Source organism: Curcuma longa, chromosome 12 (assembly GCF_044706935.1).
Source record: "Curcuma longa cultivar G26 ecotype Majalengka, Jawa Barat chromosome 12, ITB_CL_G26_1.1, whole genome shotgun sequence".
Lineage (NCBI taxonomy): Eukaryota > Viridiplantae > Streptophyta > Magnoliopsida > Zingiberales > Zingiberaceae > Curcuma > Curcuma longa.
Window position 1 is genome coordinate 5,122,441 of NC_133872.1, and position 14,449 is coordinate 5,136,889.

Sequence of the window (14,449 nt, forward strand, 5' to 3'; positions counted from 1 at the left end):
CTAACCCGTTAAGAGCCGAATCTGATAGAAGCTGATAGAAGCTGACCCCGTCTGAAAAAATCAAATCCAAATTGCAGCTGACGCAGTACCAAGTCAATTTAGGACGATTCCACGTGAGTTAATCCATCCTTCGATCTCACATCCGATCAATAAATGTATAGTGATGTTGATAATTGAGACATGTAAAACGTACGGACTGTCTCTCAGCATTCTCATGGCCAGAGCACGTAGTGATCTGGTGTGGCTACCGGCCGGCAGTGACGGAGGCCTGGGACCCGGCCTCTTGATGTGACCCTAGCGTCAGCAAATATCGAACATTAAGGCGCTGAGGCAGACAATTGGAAGTATGATCGCGGCCCATGAGGTACTACTAGAATAAAGTTTTTTAATGGTATATATAAATGACTTTATATATAAAGTTGTATCATGGATCGGTTAATTTCTAATTGAATTCTTCGGATATTTTATTTGTACACTTTTCACTGTATTTGTAAAAAAATTTATATCGATATATAAATTTAGTGAATTTTTTAAATTGTTTTCACGAAGTGGCGTGTAACATTCTAACCGTCATAGAATATGCGGCCTTTAAAGTTATGCCATGTTAAATAAGATAATACCACATTAAGATCAAATCAAATATCTTTTAAAATTTTAATGTATATATATATATATGACCATAATATTTGATATGTCTTTATAATCAAAATATTTATTTAAGGACCTATCCAATATTATTTTTTCTTTGAGCTGCGATACCGCTCTCCCAGCAATCATGTCTCGCTTCGCTTCTGCAAGATTGCTACATCTCCGATGGTTGCCGACGCTGAGAAGGGCTCAGCCGAGTTCATCGCTTCATGCTTCCTCCATGGCTTCCATTGCCGTCGTCGACGGTTTTTCTCCACCGAGGGCGCCTTGGTCGCCTCTCGATCCACTATCCGTCCCCAGGTCTTTCTTCTCCACTCGGTCCTCGGCGCTTGATCAAGGGCAGAATCCGACCGCCGAAGATTACCGGTGAGTGTCTTCCTTCTCCTTTGAACATTTGAATAGTCCTCGCGATTTGAATTTCTTAACTGCTGTTTTAAAGTCATGATCAAATCCATATTTTCCCCCTTTCTTGTACATGTACGGCTGTTTGTTAAAGTTGATTATTATTCTATTTCAGATCTCTCATGTCCGAGGAGGAGTTTCATAGGTTGGTTGATGAAACAATTCATGATTTAGCTGGATAAGTTTGAGGTGACACAGTTGGTTTGGTTATCAACACAGCCAGAAGATGTTTCTTTTTTCTCCTTTTTCTTCACGTAACTTCACAATTGGGATCCTGATTAGATTTCATGTGTTGATTTGTACGAATATGGAGATGCCATACAATTGATGAATCTGAAGTAAACTATGACGTGAGATTGATGTGGAATATTCTAGATCGTTGACTTTTCTTAACATTTTTTATTTGACTAAGTTGTTCATTACATGCTATTTTGAACAGGATTATGCTTTGACACTGAATCTAGGGACTTAAGGCACTTATGTGATATATAAGAAAACTCCAAACAGACAGATTCTGGTTGGCCTCGCCAGTAATGTAATGAAAGTACTCCGAGAGGTAATCATTTATTTATCTACCCATTTACTGAACTGAAGTTTGAACTTTAGATTGTCAAGTCAGTGGTTTCAAAATTGTTTCTATATTCCTGAAAATAAACAAGTTCTTAATGAGTTAATTGTTAGCTAGAAAATGCTTGATTCTTTATGCTTATAATTCATATTAAATTGTTTAATACTATGCCACCTTCTCACTCTTATGTGTTATGGTGTGAAGGTGAATAACATAAGCAAGGAACTTTTTTGGATTAACCTGTGTTAGCTAGAAATGCTTGTTTCTTTATGTTTATAATGATTGAGGTTTTTTTAATCATGAATTCTAAAACTGAAATTCTAGCATTCATATGAACGATTTAGTTAACATCGAAATTTTATGATAGTAATTTAATTAAACAAAATATACGATGGCCAAAAGATAAATATAACTTGAATGTAGTGGATTTGTCATCATCGTCTACGAAATCCTGATCCTGAGAAGAAACAAGAGGCGAATCTTCCATAGATATTGCGGTGACAACGCCATACTCCTTACCAATGAGAAGCGAGGAGATCTTGAAATTATCCAATCCTACCGGGACTATGCCTTATATATAGTAGTGGGTCCGATTCTGTTATTAACCTATATATCATTGATAACAAAATGCGGATTAACGGATTCTACACATATAAATCCACATCCAATAATACAAATCTATAATTAACATCAATTAGATCACTCAATGCATTTATTCATAATGACATAAAACCCGTGTGTTATAAAATAACATGCAAGCCCACCGAATAGAAAGATTAAATTCAATAATCTCCCACTTGGACTACATGTAATTTTGTATATAACACAAGTATCATTTTAGTTGAGCTCAATAATACCAAACTTTATGGGTAAAAATACTCTTTTTAGAACAATTTGGTTCATTAATTTTATTGGTATAAGACTAAAGAGGTCATAGTTATTATAACTGTAACAATCCCCAACAGTAATCACAATACTAATGTCATTAATGACATATATCAAATGTAGATGTGTAGCATAAAAATTACATAAAATATAATATATACATGTCAATTTTTAATTGGTCCTTCTGATGACCAAAATAAGGGTCCTAATTATGTTTGCAAACCTCTTATGCTAAACCATAGTACCAAATCATGATTTACACTTTATGATTCAAAAGGAATCCAATATCATATTTACAAACACTATATGTCAAACTACAATAATAAATTATGATATCTTTATTTTAGAATGTCAAAATAAAATTCACATGTATTTGTAAACTCTAGTATATATAATAACCAAAATAAACATGTGTCCATTAACATAGAGCATGAAACAATAAATACAGACTCTTACTAAATAGATACTTCATCCAATAGAAGAATCCCCATATTCACCACATCTGCATGAAATACCTTGGGCGGTAAGCCTTTGGTGAGTGGATCTGTTAACATAGAATCTGTGTTGATATGCTCTATTGTTACCTGACAATTCTGAACTCTTTCATTAACTGCTAGAAACTTGATATTGATGTACTTTGACTTCAACGAACAACGAATGTTCTTAGCATAAAGTTCTATGACTTTATTATCACAATTAATTCTCAATGGCTTATCAATGCTATCAACGATTTACAATGTTATGATGAAGTTCTGCAATCAAATCCTCTTATTAGATGCTTTATAGTAGACTATTAATTCTGTTTCCGTAGTAGAAGTGACTACTAATATTTGTTTGACGCTTTTTCACGAGATAACACCTTCAACAAGCATGTACATATAGCTTAAAGTGGATCTTCTGCTATCCAAGCATTCAACAAAGTCAGAATCTGAATATCCAATGACTTCTAGGTGACTTAACCTCTAATACATGAGCATAAATTCTTTAATTCTCTACAAATACTGCATTACTCTCTTCATAATTTTTTAATACGATGGTCTTGGGTTACTTAACTATCTGCCTAACATTACTACTATGTACGCTATATCTAGACGTATACAAACCTGAGCATATGTGAGATTCCCTACAACTAATGCATAAGAGAATTTCTACATCTCCCTTATCTCAAGTTTAAGACGTGAATATTGCTGCAACTAAATTGTCACCCCTAGACACAAGTGTGTCACCAGGTGCACATGTTTATATGTTATACCGTATGAACATCTTTTTAATATAGGTCATTTGTGAAAGTCCAAGAATATGCCCCTTGAATGATTACAACATATTTGTATACCTAAAACAAAAAATATTTCATCAACATCTTTCATTTTAAAATTACCTAATAGAATTAACTTGATTTCATATAGTAAATTTTTATTGTTGCTTGTATAGGATAAGAATAAGTATGACAAATTTGCTCCTATTGAACTTGACATATATTTGATCAACTAGATTCTCCTTAAAATTAAATAAAAAATTACGAGATTAAATTTCCCATACCACTGACAAGATAACTTCTTTAGATTATAAATGGGCTCTTTATCTGCATACTAAGTGTTTTTAGTCCTTAGACTTAAAGTTCTCTAGTTACACTATGTATATAATCTTATCAATTTCTCCATTGGAAAATACAGTTATTATGTCTATTTACTATACCTTCGAATCAAAATGAGTTACAAGTGTCATGATTATCATAAAAGAATCTTTCATCGAAACAAGTGAGAACATTTCTTTATAATCAATGTTCTCTTTCTGAGTGAATCCTTTGGCAACAAGGCGAACTTTATTCTTTTGGACATTATCTAGTGAATTCCATTTAGTTTTAAATATTCATTTACAACCAACAAATTTTACTCCTTCAGAGACAATTCTATAAGTTTCCAAACGCCATTGTCTACCATAGATTTTATCTCTTCATTCATGACTTCAATACACCTTTCTGAGCTAGAGTATTATTTGATTTCACTTTCCAATCCTATATCAAACTCATGCTCTTAAATATAAACATAATCACGAGAAATTGTATATTTCTTTTTCTTAGTGGATTGCCTTAAAGGTACTTATGTTTAAGAAGGCTGGAGTACTTGTTCAATAATGTAAGGCAATACCTCAACCTAAGTGGAAGGTTCCTGCATTTGTATTGGAGGTGGTATGAGAATATTTTGGTTTACTATTCCCACTAGATTTATAATCTCCACAATATAGGGTATATATATCATACCACTACTTGTTGCACTCGTAGTAACCACAACAGGATCGCTAATGTTTTCTTTCTCAAATGATATGCCCCTAATCTTAGTGTTCCCACTGTCCTCAATAAATTTAGCATTGCTCATATCTAAAAAGGACTTATTTGATGGACCATTAAATTTAAAGCTCCTAGATTTTTTAGAGTAAATTACAAAATGACAGCTAACAGTTCTAGAGTTCAGCTTTCTTTAGTTAGACCCATAAGGCCTTGCTTCAGTTAGATAACCCAGACGTGTAAATGTCTAATGGTAAGTTTCTTACTCGTCCAACTCGTATGGGGTTTTAGACACTGCCTTACTAGGTACTCTATTAAGTAGGTATACTGTAGTCTTGAGTGCCTCACACCACAAAAATTCTGATAAAGAAAAAAGTCACTATACTTCTTACCATATCTTTTAGGGTTCGATTTTGCTGCTCAGCTATACCATTTTGACTAGGAGTCCCTGACATAGTGTATTAAGGGATGATCCCACACTCAGCAAAGTAATTTACAATTGGTCCAGGATGTTGTTCACCTGATAAGATTCACCACTATGGTCAGATCTAACAACCTTAATTTACTTATCTAGTTGATTTTCTACTTTAGATTTGAAAATTTTGAACATGTCTAAGGATTGCAACTTTTCATGGATAAAGTATAAATAGTCGTATCGTGAATAAGATGCCTATGAAAGTAATAAAATATGTGAGTTCATTTCAAAATGCCTTAGGAAATGGTCCATATATGTCCGTATGTATTAGTTTTAACACTTTACTATATCGATTTAATATTAAAGTTTGACATGTCAAGGGAATCGAGAGTATTAATCTTTCTAGGCATTAGTTAGATATATGTCAAAAATGCCTATGTCACAATATGAAAGAATTCTTGTTAGTCAAATTCTATTTTATACCTATGCTATGCATTATTTTTTTGTCAGTCAGGGTTAAGATATTTAATTTGTATAACTTATCAATCAAGGAACCATTGTCAATTAACTTATCTAGTTGATTTTCTACTTTTGAGTTGGAACATGTCCAAGAATTGCGACTTTTCATGGATAAAGTATAAATAGTCGTATCGTGAATAGATGCCTATGAAAGTAATAAAATATGTGTGTTCATTTCAAAATGCCTTAGGGAATGGTCCATATATGTCCGTATATATTAGTTTTAACACTTTACTATATCAATTTAATATTAAAATTTGACATGTCAAGGAAATCGAGAGTATTAATCTTTCTAGGCATTATTTAGATATATGTCATAAATGCCTATGTCACAACATGAAAGAATTCTTGTTAGTCAAATTCTATTTTATACCTATGCTATGCATTATTTTTTTGTCAGTCAGGGTTAAGATATTTAATTTGTATAACTTATCAATCAAGAAACCATTGTCAATTAACACTAAATTTAAAAAATACTAAAAATTTAATTTTCAAATGAACAAGAATAACCTGATTTATCCAAACAAAAAATAAAAGTTAAATTCCGTCTAAAAGACAGTACAATAAATGTATTATCCAAATTCAAAAAAATATTGATTCCTAAATAAAACCTAAAAACACCTATTGTCTCTACTCTAGTCTTCTTATCATTTCTCGTATAAATGCATCTTTCATCATTAAGCGACAGTCGACTCCTGAGATAATTCTGTATAGTAACACTTATGTGAGTAGTAGCACTGATATTTATCCACTAAGTATTAGTAGACACAATGACTAAGTTGACTTTTAAACTAACAAAGTTGAGAAGTTTACCTTTTTAGCATGTTAGTTGACGTATTTAGGGTAATTCTTTCTTCATATGACCTTTCTTCTTGTAGAAGAAACAAGTAGATTCCTTCTATAAGAAAGAAAGGCCATATGAAGAAAGAATTATCCTAAATACGCCAACTGACGTGTTAAGAAAGGTAAACTTCTTAACTTTGTTAGTTTAAAAGTCAACTTAGTCATTGTGTCCACTGACACTTGATGGATAGATACCAGTACTACTACTCACATAAGTGTCACTATGTATGATTATCTCAGGAGTCAATTGTTGTCTCGATGGTAAAAGATACATCTATATAGGAAATGACAAACAGGCTAAAGTAGAGGCAATAGTATTTAGGCTTTATTTAGAAATCAATATTTTTCTAGATTTGGATGATACATTTATTATACTATATTTTAAACGGAATTTAATTTTTATTTTTTGTTTGGACAAATCATGCTATTTTTGTTCATATAGAAATGGAATTTTTTATATTTTTCTAAATTCAATATTAATTGGCAATGGTTCCTTGATCGATAAGTTATATAAATTAAACACTTTAACTCCTACTGAGAATGAAATAATGCATAATATAGGTACAAAACACAATTTGACTAACAAGAATTCTTCTATATTATGGTGTAGACATTTATAATATATATCCAAACAACGCTTAGAAAAGTTAATGTCACATAGAATTCTCGATTCCCTTGACATGCCAAACTTTGATGTCAACATAGAGTGTGTTAAGGGAAAAACAACTAACAAAAGAAATAAGGGTACAAGCCGATGTAATGAAGTTTTAAAACTAATACATACGGATATTTATGGACCATTTCCTAAGGCATCTTCGAATGGATTTACGTATTTTATTAGTTTTATAAATGACTATTCACAATACGACTATTTACTCCTTATCTATGAGAAGTCACAATCCTTAGACATGTGTAAAATTTTCAAAGTCGAAGTTGAAAATCAACTAAGTAAGAAAATTAAAGTTGTCAGATCTGACTATGTGGCGAATACTATGGTCGATATGATGAATCAGGTGAACAACATCCTAGACCATTTGTGAATTACCTTGCTGAGTGTGAGATCGTACTCAATATATCATGCATGCACTCCTAGTTAGAATGATGTAGCTGACTGGCAAAATCAAACCCTAAGGGGACTTTTGGTTGAGGGTTATCGTTGATAAGCTTGGTAGGTTATCAACGAAAACCTTGTTTGGTTTAGATAATTAGTGATTCTTGGTAATGCAATATCCCTGCCACGTCAGTAATTGGGGGATAAAACTCGAAATCGAAAAACATCGAAAACGTAAGGTTTTCTACGATTCTGAGGTTAACAAATTTTTCCCCCAAAAATTATCCTCCATGCATCTCTCTCGCGGTTGGCGACATCGGTCACCTCCTCCCTGTGCCTCTCGACCATGCCGCCTCCCACAAGAAGCGACTCGCTCCCTCTATCTGCACCGGAGATGCGAACCCCTTTGCTGTCGCGCTAGTGGTGTGCGCTAAGTGCCTGTCGGGCCCCTCCATTGAGGAGCTCTTCACGCCGAGTGCTTGTGGGTCACTACCACATCACCGACACCTTCTTCGGCCACTGCCGTGTCGCGCTGGAGAGTGGCAAAGTCCATGCGGAGGGGACACGGTGATGGACTCCGATGTGGAGGGGACACACCAACTGTTTGTAGAGGAGGCGACGTTGACAGTTTACGGAGGAGGCGACATCGGCGGCTTGCGAAGGAGATGGTCTCGGAGGCTTGCGGGAGTTGATGTTGATGATCGTGCGGTCAGGGAGCTAGAGTCAGCACAGTGAAAACGGGCAAAGTTTTTAATTATATTTTAAAATATATATGAGTATTTCAAATTTTAAAAATTATAAATCAATTATATTTATTTATTATATATTATCAATTTATTATTATCATTAATAATAATAATAATATTATTAATTTAATTTATTCTAAAAATAATTATAAAATATTACATTAAATCAAGGGTAACACAGTAAATGTTAAATTAGATTATAACATTACCTACATTGAACTAAATAGTATTAGGTTATGTTTTATTCCCTATAACCTTAGTTAATTACCTAATAATCACATAATCAAGGTTATGCATGATAATTTGAACCAAACGCACCCTAAAAGATATGGTAAAATACTTTTTTACCAGAGTCTTTATGGGGTGAGACACTAAAGACTACATTATACCTATTTATCTAATAAAACAATGTCTAAAACCCCATACGACTTATGGACGAGTAAGAAACCTAGCATTAAACATTCACACATCTGGGGTTGTCCAACTGAGGCTAGGTCTTATATGCTTAATAAAAGGAAACTGAACTCTAGAACTATTAGCTACTATTTTGTAAGTTACTCAGAAAAGTTTAAGAGCTTTAAATTTTATGACCCATTAAATAAGTCCATTTTAGAGATAGGTAATGTTAAGTTTATTGAAGACAGTGAGAGTACTAAGATTAGGGACATATTATTTGAGAAGAAAAACATTAGCAATCTTACTTTGGTTACTACGAATACAATGGTATGATATCTATACCCTACATTAGGGAGATTGCACATCTAGTGAGACTAGTAAACTAAGATATTTTCATATCACCTCTAATATAAATGGAGGAATCTTCCACTCAAATTGAGGTATTATCTTACATTATTAAGCAAGTACCCAGCCACTTCAAACACAAGTGCATTTAAGACGATCCACTAGGGAAAAGAGATCTACGATTTTTATGATTATATTTATCTGTAGGAGCATGAGTTTGACATAAGTTTGGAAAGTGATCCTATATCTTTTTAAGAAGTCAAACAATGCTCTAACCTAAAAAGGAGTGAAACTCATTCATTGTAAATGAATATTTAAACCAAATGGAATTCGTTGGGTAATATCGAAAAGTATAAGACCCTCCATATTGCTAAGGGATTCACTTGGAAGAAGAACATTGATTACAAGGAAATTTTCTCGCCTATTCGACATAAGATTCCTTTAGGGAAATCATGACATTTATAACTCATTTTGATTTGGAGTTGCACCAAATACACATAAAGATTGCATTTCTCAATGGAGAAATTGATGAGACTATATGGTGCAACTAGAGAATTTTGAGTCTGAGGACTCAAAGCACCTAATATGTAGATTAAAGAAGTTCATTTACGGTCTAAAACAGGTGTCCCATCAATAGTATCAGAATTTTGATATGGTGGTTTCTTCATTTGATTTTAAGGAATGTATATATGTCAAGTTTAGTGGGAGCAAGTTTGTTATACTTGTCTTCTATGTGGATGATATTTTGCTGGCAAACAATAATAAATGTCTGCTGCATGAAACTAAGTCATTTCTATTAAGAAATTTTGAAATGAAAGACTTTAGTAGAACATCTTTTTATTTTAGGCATACAAATATGTTGTGATCGTTCAAAGGTTATTCTTAGACTTTCACAAAAAGTCTATATTGAAAAGGTGCTCATACGATATGATATCCAGAATTGTGTATCTTGTGACACACCTATGTCTAAGGGTGACAGTTTTAGTTTGCAGTAATGTTCACGTCTTGTACTTAAATAAAGGAGATGCAAAAAATCCCTTATATGCCAGTTGTAGGGAGTCTCAAATAAATATTTAAGTAATCCATGACGGCTACATTAGAAAGCTATGAAGAGAGTAATGCAGTATTTGTAGAGAACTAAAGAATTTATGCTCATATATAGGTAGACCCGACTACGGTTCGGAATTAATGGTTCCTAACAGGTCAACCTTAACCTTAACTATCCAAGACGGTTCATGGTTCGAAATCGCTTGTTCACGGTTCGATTTACGGTTTGTCATAGTTCAAGATTATTATATTAAAAAAAATTTAAAACTATAGATTCATAAAATCTTTTGCACGTTGTATAATCATATAGCAAAAGAAAACTATTAATTAATTAGCACATGAAATCATTTGTCGATAAATGATTTTAAATTAACTAACAAATGAATAAGCGCTTCTCTTACTCTTCTTCCAATTATTAAAAATAATAATATAAAAAAATAAAAATATTGATTAATTATTAAATAATTAATTAACACATACAAACATTAATAGTTGTAGTCTAGTTGGCTAGGATACTTGGTGCTTATCTGGGAGACTTCAATTCGAGTACCAACACCAATAAATTTCATTTTACATATATAAAAAAACTCGTCGAACTATCAGTTCAACTGGTTAATGGACCCCTAAACCTTAATCGGCTTGGCAAGGTGCCAGGCCTGTCGAGCCGGTTACAGCTGTGACCCATAACTTGGGTCAACGGTAACTAGCCCGTTGACCCGGTTAAGAGCCCAGGCCGGGTCTGGTTAGGACCTAGCCCATTGTCAGGTCTATATATAGGAGGTATGATTACCTAGAGGTAATTAGATATTCAGATTTCGACTTTGTTGAATGCTTAAATAGCAGAAGGTCTTCTTCAAGCTATATTGTTATATTTGCATGCTTGTTGGAGGGGTTATCTCATGGAAAAGCATCAAACATATGCTATAGAGCGAAAATTAATAGTGTGCTATGAAAACATTTTAGCTATGGAATTTCATCACAACATCACAGATCGATGAGGGCATTGACAAATCATTAAGGATTGACTATGATAATAAAGCCATAGAATTTTATGCCAAGAATAATCGTAGCTCGTCGAAGTCAAAAGCACACCGACATCGAATTTTTGGTGGTTAAAGAAAGAGTTCAGAGTGGTTAGGTGATAATAAAGCATATTATCACAAATTCCATGTTAGCATATCCACTCACCAAGGGTTTGCCGCCTAAGGTGTTCATGCGCATGTAGTGGATATGAAGGTTCTTCTATTAGATAAAGTACTCGTTTAGTGGGAGTCTGTATTTATCGATCCATGCTCTATGTTGATGAACACATGTTTATTTTGGTTATTGTACGTACTAAAGTTTACAAATATACATGCATTTTATTTTGATACTCTAAAATAAAGATATCATTATTTACTATTGTAGTTTGACATATGGTATTTGTAAATATGATATTAGATTTATTTTGGAATCATTAAGTGTAAATTATGATTTGCTACTATTGTTTAACATAAGGTGTTTTGCAAACATGATCAGATTCCTTTTTTGGATCATCAGGAGGACTAGTTGAAAATTGATTACATTTCATATAATTTTCATGGTACACATTTACATCTGATCTCTGTCATTAGTATTGTGATTACTATTGGAGCTTATTACAGTTATAGTAAGTATGACCTTTTTAGTCTGACACTAATGACATTAATGGACTAGATTGTTTTAAAGGGTTATTCTTACTCATAAAGTTTGGTATTGTTGAGTTCAACTATAGTTATACTTGTGTGTTGTATACAGAATATGTAGTCCAAGTGGGAGATTATTGGATTTCGGTGGACTTACATGTTGTTTTGTAACACATGAGTTTATGTTGTTATGAACAAACCCATCAAGTGATCTAATTGATGTTAATTGCAGGTTTATATTATTGGATGTGGATTTATGTGTAGAACCCGTTAATCCATATTAAAAAATTATGTTTGTCAAACAATCTCAAGATCACCCCAGTAGATACAAGATCTGCTGAGAATGATCCTATACAACCATCGGTCCTAAGGGACCTAAGCCGTTAATCATGCTCTGATCTCGAGATCTTATGTTATCAATCGGATTGTGTTGCTTGTCTCCTTAACACTCAAGGATACAGTTGTACCAGCCTATAGAACATATCTTGTTCAAGTAAGGTTGTTAATGTTCTAATACCACTTGATGGAGGTTTTCTTAATCATGAATTCTAGCATCCATATTGAACTCGAAAAAGAATCATGCACATGATTTAGTTAACATCAAAATTTTACAGTGACAATTTAATTAAACGAAATAGATGATAGCCAAAAGATAAATATGACCTGAATGCAGCGGATTTGTCATCGTCTCAATCTCATTCACGAAATCCTGATCTTGAGAAGAAGAAGAACAGGAGGTAGATCTTCCTTAGGGATTGGGGTGACGATGTCGTACTCTCCTCACCGATGGAGAGTGAGGACATTTCAAAATTATCCAATTCTACGGGAACCATGCCCTATATATAATAATGGATCCAATTCTATTATCAACCCATCATTGATAAAATGCGGATTAACGGATTTTACACATATAAACCCACATCCAATAGCACAAACCCACAATTGACATCAATTAGATCACTTAATGGGTTTGTTCGTAATGACATAAAATCCGTGTGTTATAAAATAACATGGCCCACCGAATAGAAAGATTAAATCCAACATATAATTCATATGAAATTGCTGATATTATGCCACCTTCTGACTCTTATGTGTTATGGTGTGAAGGTGAATAACATAAGCAAGGAACTTTTTTGGACAGTTAACCTATATGACTAATTTGTGGCCTAAAGTTTATTAGGTTTTGGTTATCAACATCATATTGTTGTTGAATATGCTAAAATAATGTCAAGGTTAGTGGATAAATCTTCATTTTGATGCTATCTTTCATGTATGAAGACTTCTTACTAGCCATATACAAGATACATCTACCTAAAACATTTTGTTTGAAAAAAATATTTTGATTGATTCAGAGTGCTTTAGTTGAGAATTAATATCAATTCTAATTGTCACATGTAGAAACAAACTCTATAAGAAAATTTTGAGTCCCGTAGAACCAAACTTAATATTCTCAATTTAATTTTTATACTAGGACAACTGAACAGTATTAAAAATGGATGGAATCATAACAAATAAAAATTATGATGTTGAAATCATACTTGCTCATTTGTTCATACAGTTAAAACCTTGGCGGTTTAAGTGGACTGAGTTTCTGGGATTTTGTAAGATCATTGTTTCTGTTTCTGTTTGGAGGATAAAGGATAGGCTTATCATAAACCAAATGGACTAATGTTTGATGCTAACATTAGGGATACTTGACATCAAAACCATGGTTCTGCCAACTTTTGTGGACTTGTAGGAACAAAATTATGTTCTTCTGTGATATGATATCCGTTTATGTTACTCAAATGGTCAGACCCAAGTACGAGCATCCAACACGTATCCAAGCGGCTGGCATTGTTGTTTTTCATGTGTTAATTACACATGATCAATAGAGGTGTTGAGTCTCCACTAGGAATGCCAGTATGCAACACAGATGAAGAGTGCTATTCTATCTTTTTATTGAAAATCGAAAAATTACAAGACGGCAAAAATTATTTGGTTCATTATGCAAAACAAACTCCAGATTTAGATGAAATAAAATTGCAGAATTTGATAAACATTGTCCTTTTGTTATAATACATAGGTACAAGAGTTAGGTTATCTTGTGAGCTATCAAATTCCTAAGGGAACTTTTGAGATTCTTCCTTTATGGCACTTGTTCCCCTAAATCATGTGATATTTTAATCTTCGTGCTAACTTTACATCCATCTCACTTTTTCTTTCAGTTTCTCTATTCAACTAATTCCATCTGTTCCTCTGCATGCCATGATGCATATGTTGAATTTTACCTTAAGCTTGATCATGTCCTCATATTGGGTTGCTATCCTTATTTGCAGTATCCAATTTCTGACGTCTGTTCATACAAAGAGACTGAAAAATTGAATAAGTTATCAATCAAGTGTTGTTTAAAACAAGATAAATCTTTTTGGCCTACAAGGGAAAAAACATGTAGTTTGAGTACGAGGATCATGCCAAATTTCAAGACCTAACTTTGAATAATGTTGCTGGAGTTTCTGTAGTCACTGTAGTAACCTTCATTCCTTAATTTGTTTCATTCTCATACCTCATGACACTATTCCTCTGTTTTTTAATTTTACCAAAAGAAAGAAGACCTTATGTTGTTCTCATTCTTCTGATCTAGCTCAAGGTGAACT

At 33.2% G+C, this 14,449-nt stretch overlaps 1 non-coding gene across 1 annotated transcript; it reads right to left on the reverse strand.

Moving 5' to 3' along the window:
* Nucleotides 1–12,104: 12,104 nt before the first annotated feature.
* LOC141843716 (small nucleolar RNA U3) lies at nucleotides 12,105–12,316 on the reverse strand. The gene has a single exon (XR_012603054.1). It is a non-coding gene; the product is annotated as a small nucleolar RNA U3 (small nucleolar RNA).
* Between the last annotated feature and the right edge of the window lie 2,133 nt (nucleotides 12,317–14,449).